Source organism: Saccopteryx bilineata, chromosome 2, assembly GCF_036850765.1.
Source record: "Saccopteryx bilineata isolate mSacBil1 chromosome 2, mSacBil1_pri_phased_curated, whole genome shotgun sequence".
NCBI lineage: Eukaryota > Metazoa > Chordata > Mammalia > Chiroptera > Emballonuridae > Saccopteryx > Saccopteryx bilineata.
In genome coordinates this window covers 140280480-140289759 of record NC_089491.1, presented here as the reverse complement: position 1 = coordinate 140289759, position 9280 = coordinate 140280480, and positions in this window count along the sequence as shown.

Here is a 9280-nt window from a genome sequence, read left to right as displayed (position 1 = left end):
TTTGTTTAATTACCATAAAAGCACACTTGGACTTTATATTTTTTCTTTAATATTTGACTTAATTATTATAACATATGTCTCAGAAATTTGTATATAGTGCACCTACAATTATTTGTAGGATTTTAAATGCACCCTGACTTCAAAAAGTTTGAGAACCACTGCCTTAAGGAATTAAGTAAGGAGGCAAAAAAATTTTTTAAATCACATCATTCTTGGTTTCTATCAATAGATATGGACAAATAAAAATAATCTCAAGGGCCTGACCTGTGGTAGCGCAGTGGATAAAGTGTCGACCTGGAAATGCTGAGGTTGCCGGTTCGAAACCCTGGGCTTGCCTGGTCAAGGCATATATGGGAGTTGATGCTTCCTGCTTCTCCCCCCCTTCTATCTCTGTCTCTCTCTCTTCTCTCTTCCTCTCTGTCTCTCTCTCTCCCTCTCTCTCTCTCCTCTCTAAAAATGAATAAGTAAAAAAATAAATAAATAAAAAATAAAAAAAAAATCTCCAGGTACAAGAGAAGGAAAAATAATCTCAAGAGATTAGAGAAATCTTAAACCAAGCTCCATCATTTTCACAATTGAGAAAAAAGTTGTTGTTGCTCAGTGACACACTGCAATTTTTTAAATAATTTTTTCCTTTACTTTTCCCTTAATGACTTTATTTGTTCATTTTAGAGAGGAGAGAAAGAGAGAGAAGGAGGAGGAGCAGGAAGCATCAACTTTCTTATGTGCCTTGACCAGTTAAGCCAGGGTTTTGAACCAGCGACCTCAGTATTCCAGGTTGACGCTTTATTCACTGCGCCACCACAGGTTAGGCCACACAGCAATTTAGAGAGAGATTTAGAGCAGCAGTTCTCAACCTGTGGGTCACAACCCCGGCGGGGGTCGAACGACCAAAACACAGGGGTCGCCTCAAGCCATCGGAAATACATATTTTATTTAAAAATGTATTGTATAATAAATATGTATTTTCTGATGGCTTTAGGCGACCCCTGTGTTTTGGTCGTTCGACCCCCGCCGGGGTCGCGACCCACAGGTTGAGAACTGCTGATTTAGAGGAAGAAACTTGGACTTCATGTTTTCAGACAAGGGTTCTCTCTGCTATCTGTACACCTGCTGATACAGGGCGTGTGACTAGCTCTGAGGAGTGGCCGTGTTTTCATTAAATTTTACTCAAGCGTCCACACACTGGCTTATCTGGAACATGCAGGCAGATGGTGAGAGTAGTTGATGTGTGTCTCTGCTCTTTCTCCATTTACTTAGTGTCAAAGCATTTTGAGGGAAGAGGCTGCGTTCAATTTGACATCCTTGATCACACAGCAGTTGCCTAAGCGGGGCTGGAAGACGGTGACTCCCAGAGTTGTTTGTGGCAGTTGTTTCCATTTTTGTAGCTTTACTGACACCTGATGGAGGTGTAGCTGCAGTTTATTAAAACACCCAAATGGGAAAAAAACAAGTGATTGAAACTTATGAATTTTCTGTCAATTATACCTCAATAAGGCTGAAACGGAGGAGGAAGTGAAGGAAGAAGAGGAGGAGAGGGAGGTAAAGGAGAAAGAAGAGAAGGAGGAATTTTCTTGTCCTGAATTCCAAGACAAAATTCTATAAGGTGAAAGGCCTACTGAAAGTCTGGAAAGAGTCCTATCTTTCTTTTATGGTGAGAACAGCTAAGCTCCACTCTCTTAGCAAATTTCAATGATAAAATACAGAGTTATCAACTATAGTCACCATGTTTTACTTTATATTCTCAGACCTTATTAATCTCATCTCTGTAAGTTTGTACCCTTTACCAACCTCTCCCTATTTCCTCAACTCCTCAGCCCCTGGCAGCCTCTTTTCTGTTCTGTTTCTATGAGTTTTGCTTTTTAAAAATCTTTTCTAAAGATTTCACATGTACGTGATACCATGTAGTATTTGTCTTTCTCTGTCTGGCTTATTTCACTTAGCGTAATGCCCTTAAGTTTCATTCATGTTGCTACAAATGGTAGGATTACCTTTTCTCTCATGGCTGAATAATAGTCCATTGCATGTATGGGCCACATCGTTCATCCATTCATCTGTTGATAGACAGTTAGTAGGTTGTTTTCATATCTTGGTTATTGTGAATAATGCTGCAATGAACAGGGGATGCAGATGTTTTTTCTTAGTGGTTTTGATTTCTGCAGACAAATACCTTGAAGTGGGATTGCTAGATCATATCAGAGTTCTATTTTTAATTTTTAGAGGAAACTTCATACTGTTTTCCACATTGGCTGCACCAATTTACATTTCTATCAACAGTGCACAGGGTTCCCTTTTCTCCACATCTTCACCCACACTTTATCTCTTGTCTTCTTACAGGTATGAGGTGATATCTCATAGTAGTTTTAATTTGCATTTCCCTGACAATAATGATATTGAGCCCCATTTTATAAATCTGTTGGCCTATTGTATATCTTCTTTGGGAAAATGTCCATTCAGACTCTGTTCATTTTTAAATTGAATTAATGTTAAAATAATAATATATATCTATCTCTTAAAATGAGCAATATACATTATCTTCAACATTCCTTCCCCTTGATCCAAATCAAAGGTTTTACAAATTTATCTTTACAATGAGTATTTTCTGCAGCATAAGTGGACAAAGTTCAGATTTTAATTCTTTTCTTTTCTTTTCTTTTTTTTTTTTTTAGCGAAACATAGGAGGGACAAACACAAACAGGAAGGGAGAGAGATGAGAAGCACCATATCATAGTTGCGGCACCTTAGTTACTCATTGATTGCTTTCTCTTATGTGCCTTGACCAAGGGGCTTCAGCTGAGCCAGTGACCCTTTGCTCAAGCCAGTGACTTTGGGCTCAAGCCAACAATCTTTGGGCTCAAGCCAGCGACTGTGGGTTCATGTTCATGATCCCACACTCAAGCCAGCGACCCCGTGCTCAAGCTGGTGAGCCTGCGCTCAAGCCAGTGACCTCAGGGTTTTGAACCTGGGTCCTCAACATCCAAGGTTGATGCACTATGCATTGCACCACCACTTAAGCAGGCCCCTTGCTTTTTAATTTATTGATTTTAGAGAGGGAAGGAAAAGAGAGAAAGAGAAAACCATTGGTTGTTCTTTCACTTAATTGTATACTCATTAGTTGACTCTTGTATGGGCCCAGACTGAGGATCATACCCACAACCTTTCCATATCAGGTCGATGGCTCTAATCAACTGAGCTACCCAGCCAGGGCACAGACTTCAATGCTTATGGCCAATCCTATGTGAACTTGGTAGGGGGCCCCTGTCAAAATCCAGAAACTATTAAAAATAAAACCAGATCAATATAATTGCATTTAGTAAGAGTTTATTGTGTATAGATTAACAGTTCACAAACTGGGAATCTTCAAACCAACAGTATTATGCAGCCCAGAAGCATGTTTTTATAGGATGACTTATATAGTAAAAACATGGAAGCTATTTAAGCCTTATAATGATTGGTTATAGCTCTGGGTTTTTCTTTCAAATGACAGGGAATTGGTTAAATGTGGCCATCTTATGCCATTTTTGGAAAAACAATTTAGGTTTTTAAATGATTTTTTAAGGCATTTATAAGAAACAACCTTAGTTAAGTTTTGCTTACATTGCAGAATAAGCAATATTAGGTTTCACTTACATGGCTTAGCTGTTTCTGCTTAGCTGTTTCTGCTGTTAGTCTGGTCTTTATTTGTAATTTACTTTTATACCTCTACCCTTCTTTACTCAAGAAGTTAACATAAGCTCTTTCACTTACAAACGAGAAATTAAGGTAAGATACAAGGTACCTGACTACCAAAAGTGTAAGCAGACAGGTTTTAAAATTAAAAGTTAATTTTCCAATGACATTTTTTACAGAAATAGAACAAACAATTCTAAAATTCATATAGATCCACAAAGGACCTCAAATAGCCACAGTATTCTTGAAAAAAACAAACAAACAAACAAAAAAAAAACGGAACAAAGCTAGAGGCATCACCCACCTTGATTTCAAACTATATTACAAAGCTACAGTAATCAAAACAGTATGGTACTGACATAAAAACCGACACTTATTCATGGAACAGAATAGAGAGCCCAGAAATAAATACATGAATATATGGTTGTCAATCAATTCTAACTACGAGTTGCAACCAGACAAAAGCTTTATTTGGGGGTATTTTTAGGAATTGCAAATCCAGAAGACACAGATATAGGAATAAACCCTTATGTGTTCTGAGGCAGAAAGAAAGGTTCAGGGTTTATAAAGACAGAAAAGAGGGGCTTCCAGAAAGGTTACACAAGTTGCTTTGAAAGATTTGTGATTGGTGCTAGTGAGCTGGCTTGCACTATGCTATAAATGATTAATTGTTTATGTCTATTGCTAGGTTTAAAAAATCAATTTTTTTAAACAAAGTTCAGTGATGCAGAGCTAGTCCAGAAACTGTATCATGCTGTGTTGTTTGATTTAGCATAGTTCAAAAGTTCAGTTTCACTAGGAGGGGGTGTGTTAGCTCAGCTTTCTGGAGGCCTCCAAGCTCCATTTCAAATTGCTCTATCAATAACACTAATTCGATTTTGCCATTTTCTTTCACAATGTCAATTAATTTATGACAAAGAAGCCAAAATTATACAATGGGGAAAGGACAGTCTCTCCATGAATGGTGCTGGGGAAACTTGACAGCTACATGCAAAAAAAAAAAAAAACTAGAACCTATTTTATACCATACACAAGAACGGACTCAAAATAGATTAAAGATTTGAATATGAAACCTTCTCCTAGAACAGGGGTCCCCAAACTTTTTACACAGGGGTCAGTTCACTGTCCCTCAGACCACTGGAGGGCCGGACTATAAAAAAAACTATGAACAAATTCCTATGCACACTGCACATATCTTATTTTAAAGTAAAAAAACAAAACGAGAACAAATATAACATTTAAAATAAAGAACAAGTAAATTTAAATCAACAAACTGACCAGTATTTCAATGGGAACTATGCTCCTCTCACTGACCACCAATGAAAGAGGTGCCCTTTCCGGAAGTGCGGTGGGGGCCGGATAAATGGCCTCAGAGGGGCCGCATGTGGCCCGCGGGCCGTAGTTTGGGGACCCCTGTCCTAGAAGAAAAGATAGGAGGTAAACTCTTGACATCTGTCTTGGAGATGATTTTTTAGATGTGATACCAAAAACAAAGGCAACAAATACAAAAATAAGCCATTTAATTTGACTACATCAAATTAAAAACCTTCTGCACAGCAAAGAAAACCATCAATAAAATAAAAAGGCAACCTATTGAATGAAAGGAAATATTTGTAAGTCATATATCTGACAGTCATGTATAGAAAACTTATAAAACAATAACAAAAAACCCAAGACCATCTGATTTTAAAATGGGCAGAAGATCTGAATAGACATTTTTCCAAAGAAGACATCCAGATGGGTGAATGTGAAAATGTGCTCAACATCACCAGTCACCACGGAAATGTAAATCAAAACCAAAATGAAATGTTATCTCATATCTGTTAGAATGGCTCTTTTAAAAAAATACTTTAATTATTGATTTGAGAAAGAGAGAGAGGGACTCAATTTGTTGTTCTACTTAATTTATACATCATTGGCTGATTTTTGTGTGTGCCCTAATCAGGAATCAAACGCACAACCTTGGTATATGGGGACAATGCTCTAACCACCTGAGCTACTCAGCCAGGGCAGGATGGCTATTTTCAAGAAAACTCGAGATAACAAGTGTTGGCAAGAATGTGGAGAAAAGAGAACCCTTGTGTGCAGCTGGTGGGAGTGTAAGTTGATGTAGCCACTATGAAAAGCAGTATGGAGGTTCCTCAAAAAATTAGAACTACCATATGACCCAGCAATCCCACTTCTGGGTACTTGTATGGAGAAAACAAATACACCAACTAGAATATATATCTGCCTCAAAAAATTAGAACTACCGTATGACCCAGCAATCCCACTTCTGGGTACTTGTATGGAGAAAACAAACACACCAACTAAAATATATATCTGCAACCCCCTGTTCATTGCAGCAGTATTCACAATAGCCACCAGTATTCCCAACAACCTAAGTGCCCATCCACGGATAAATGTATAAAGATGTGGCATATATGGAATGCAATATTACTCAGTCATAAGGAAGAAGGCAAGGGGGTGAGAATAAAAGTAGTCTGGTTTGCAAATACAGATCAACCAAATGAAAACAGACAAAGGCTATTTTTTCAGAGGTTGCTGTAGCAAGAGAGTCAGCCACTATTACTTGCATTTTGGCAGAGACTCAAGGTCAGCAGAGGACTGGGAAAACTTTATAGTAAAAAAACAGAAGCCTACAGGAATGCCCTCATGTGCAGGCTTGGTCAGTAACTGCAAGCTCCCCTAATTTTTGTCCTGACTTCCAACTAGGGATCAACCAAAAAGAGTCAAATATGCTCCCTCAGCCAATCACATAGGACATTCCATTTCTACCCAGCCAGGGCTGCTTGTTTTCTTTTGACTAGTCTTTGTTTATTTCCACACAACCAAGTCTAAGCTGCCATCTAGACCACCTTGAGTATTTTGCTTCAACTCTTAACCTTCTTGAAAAATAAGTTGACATCAGTTATCTAAGTCTTCCGAAACATACAAAATAATGCAGTGTTTATAATGAAAAGCTTGGCTTTGTGTTTGTAACTGCCACTGGTTGTTGCTCTTGTCTATGCTCTTGCTCTGTACTGTATGCCTGACTGATTTCCAGCTGTCTGAATTTAAACACTCAACCAGTCGTTTATAACCAATGACTAAAGTTGGTTAGTATATAAACACCCCAGCTTCCTAACCCTCTATGGCAGAGGTCCCCAAACTTTTTACACAGGGGGCCAGTTCACTGTCGCTCAGACTGTTGGAGGGCCGGACTATAAAAAAAAACTATGAACAAATCCCTATGCACACTTATTTTAAAGTAAAAAAACAAAATGGGAACAAATACAATATTTAAAATAAAGAACAAGTAAATTTAAATCAACAAACTGACCTGTATTTCAATGGGAACTATGGGCCTGCTTTTGGTTAATGACATGTTCAATATGCTCCTCTCACTGACCACCAGTGAAAGAGGTGCCCCTTCCAGAAGTGCGACGGGGCTGGATAAATGGCCTCAGGGGGCCGCATGCAGCCCGCGGGCCGTAGATTGGGGACCCCTGCTCTATGGAATGACTGAGAGGCAAGTTTTCTATAATGACTCCTAGAGTTCCCAAACTGGATTGTGCTCACAGTGGCAGCTGACTTGATATCTCATCCTTTCTTTAACTACCTTCTTTTCCATCTTTTTGTTTGTTTTTTGCAGTAGTCATAATCATGTTAGTATGAATTAGGTCTTTCTTTTCATCGTTTTATCTCATTTCTCCATGCCTCTATCAGTGTTCCCTAGATCACCTTCCAATAAATTACTTGCTTTCAAATTCTTTCTTCTGGGTGGGCTTCACTGAAAATCCAAGTGAACACAATGTTAGCATTAGAAATAACCCAAATTAAAAAAAAAGAAATAAAAAGGAAGAACCCAAATTATCTTCCTTCTAATTACTTGCAACTGTAAAGAGGAGACCAACCCCCTGCCAGTAGGTTTTCACTGATATAGCTTTTTTTGAAAAATAAAGAAAAGGGGGAAAATTCATAATGCCATTCATAATAAAAATTACAGGCATTTGGTTCATTAACAAACATTTTTTTTGTTTGTTTGTTTTTTCTGAAGCTGGAAACGGGGAGAGACAGTCAGACAGACTCCCGCATGCGCCTGACCGGGATCCACCCAGCACGCCCACCAGGGGCGACGCTCTGCCCACCAGGGGGCGACGCTCTGCTCCTCGGGGTGGGGGGGGGGGGCGCTCCGCCGCGACCAGAGCCACTCCAGTGCCTGGGGCAGAGGCCAGGGAGCCATTCCCAGTGCCCGGGCCATCCTTGCTCTAATGGAGCCTTGGCTGCGGGAGGGGAAGAGAGAGACAGAGAGGAAGGGGGGGGGGTGGAGAAGCAAATGGGCGCCTCTCCTATGTGCCCTGGCCGGGAATCGAACCTGGGTCCCCCGCACGCCAGACCGACGCTCTACTGCTGAGCCAACCGGCCAGGGCCCATTAACAAACATTTTTTAATAATAAAGTTATACCACTCCATGCAATTAGTTAAGGCTTTTGACTAAAACAAAACTAGATATAAAAGATTTCAATGCAAATGGTTAAAGACAGAATCAGTAGTAAAATAATGTGATAGAAGAGTCAAATCTCTTTTAATGGAATGGAAGAAAATTGGACCAAATATTTATCATATATGGTAGATGGGAGATTTTTACCATTAAACAAAGAAGCAAATGTTTTAGCAACTCAGGACCCATTTGTACTCTTAAAAATTATTGAGACTCCAATGAACTTTTATTTATATAGTTTATATTTATCAATATTTACTGTTCTATAAATTAAAACTAAAAACTTAAAAATATTTATTAATCCATTTTAAATAGCATTTAGTTATAAATGACACATTTTCCCCCTTTCTTTTCCAAGTGAGAGGAGAGGAGGTAGAAAGACAGACTCCCACAATACACCAACCAGGATCCACCTGGCAACCCTCATCTGGGGCCAGTGCTCTGCCTATCTAGGGCCATGCTCATAAGCAAGCTATTTTTAGTGCCTGAGATGGAGATTCCATGGAGCCATCCTCAGCACCCAGGGCTGATGCTCTCGAACCAATTGAGCCATGGCTGTGGGAAAAAAGATAAAGAGAGAGAGAAGGAGGAAGGGTAGGAGGAGAGAAGCAAATGACCGGCAATCAAACCCAGAACATCCACATGCCAGGCCAACACTCTGCAACTGAGCCAACCAGCCAGGGCAAATAACACATTTTTATTTTAAAAAAAGACACAAGATAATTTTCTCTTGCGTGGCATTGTTTTACATTCTTGCAAATCTCTTTGATGTCTAGTCAGCTAGAAGACAGTCAGATTTTCATATCTGCTATCAATTCAGTCTGTTATGACACCACATGCCACATAGTCTCTGGTAAACTTCATTTTACATTCATGAGAAAATGAAAGTGAAAATCGCAAATAATGGCTTAGTATTATTTTGAAAACAGTTTTGACCTTGTGGAATCCCTGAAATGATTTGGGGGAATTTCCAGGTTCTCTGGATTATACTGGAAAGAACTGCTGCATTAAAATATACACAAGTCAGCCCTGGGCAGACAGCTCCATTGGTTGGAGCGTTATTTCATATGTAAAGGTTGCCTGTACGATCCCTGGTCAGGACATATACAGAAACAAGTCAATGTTTCT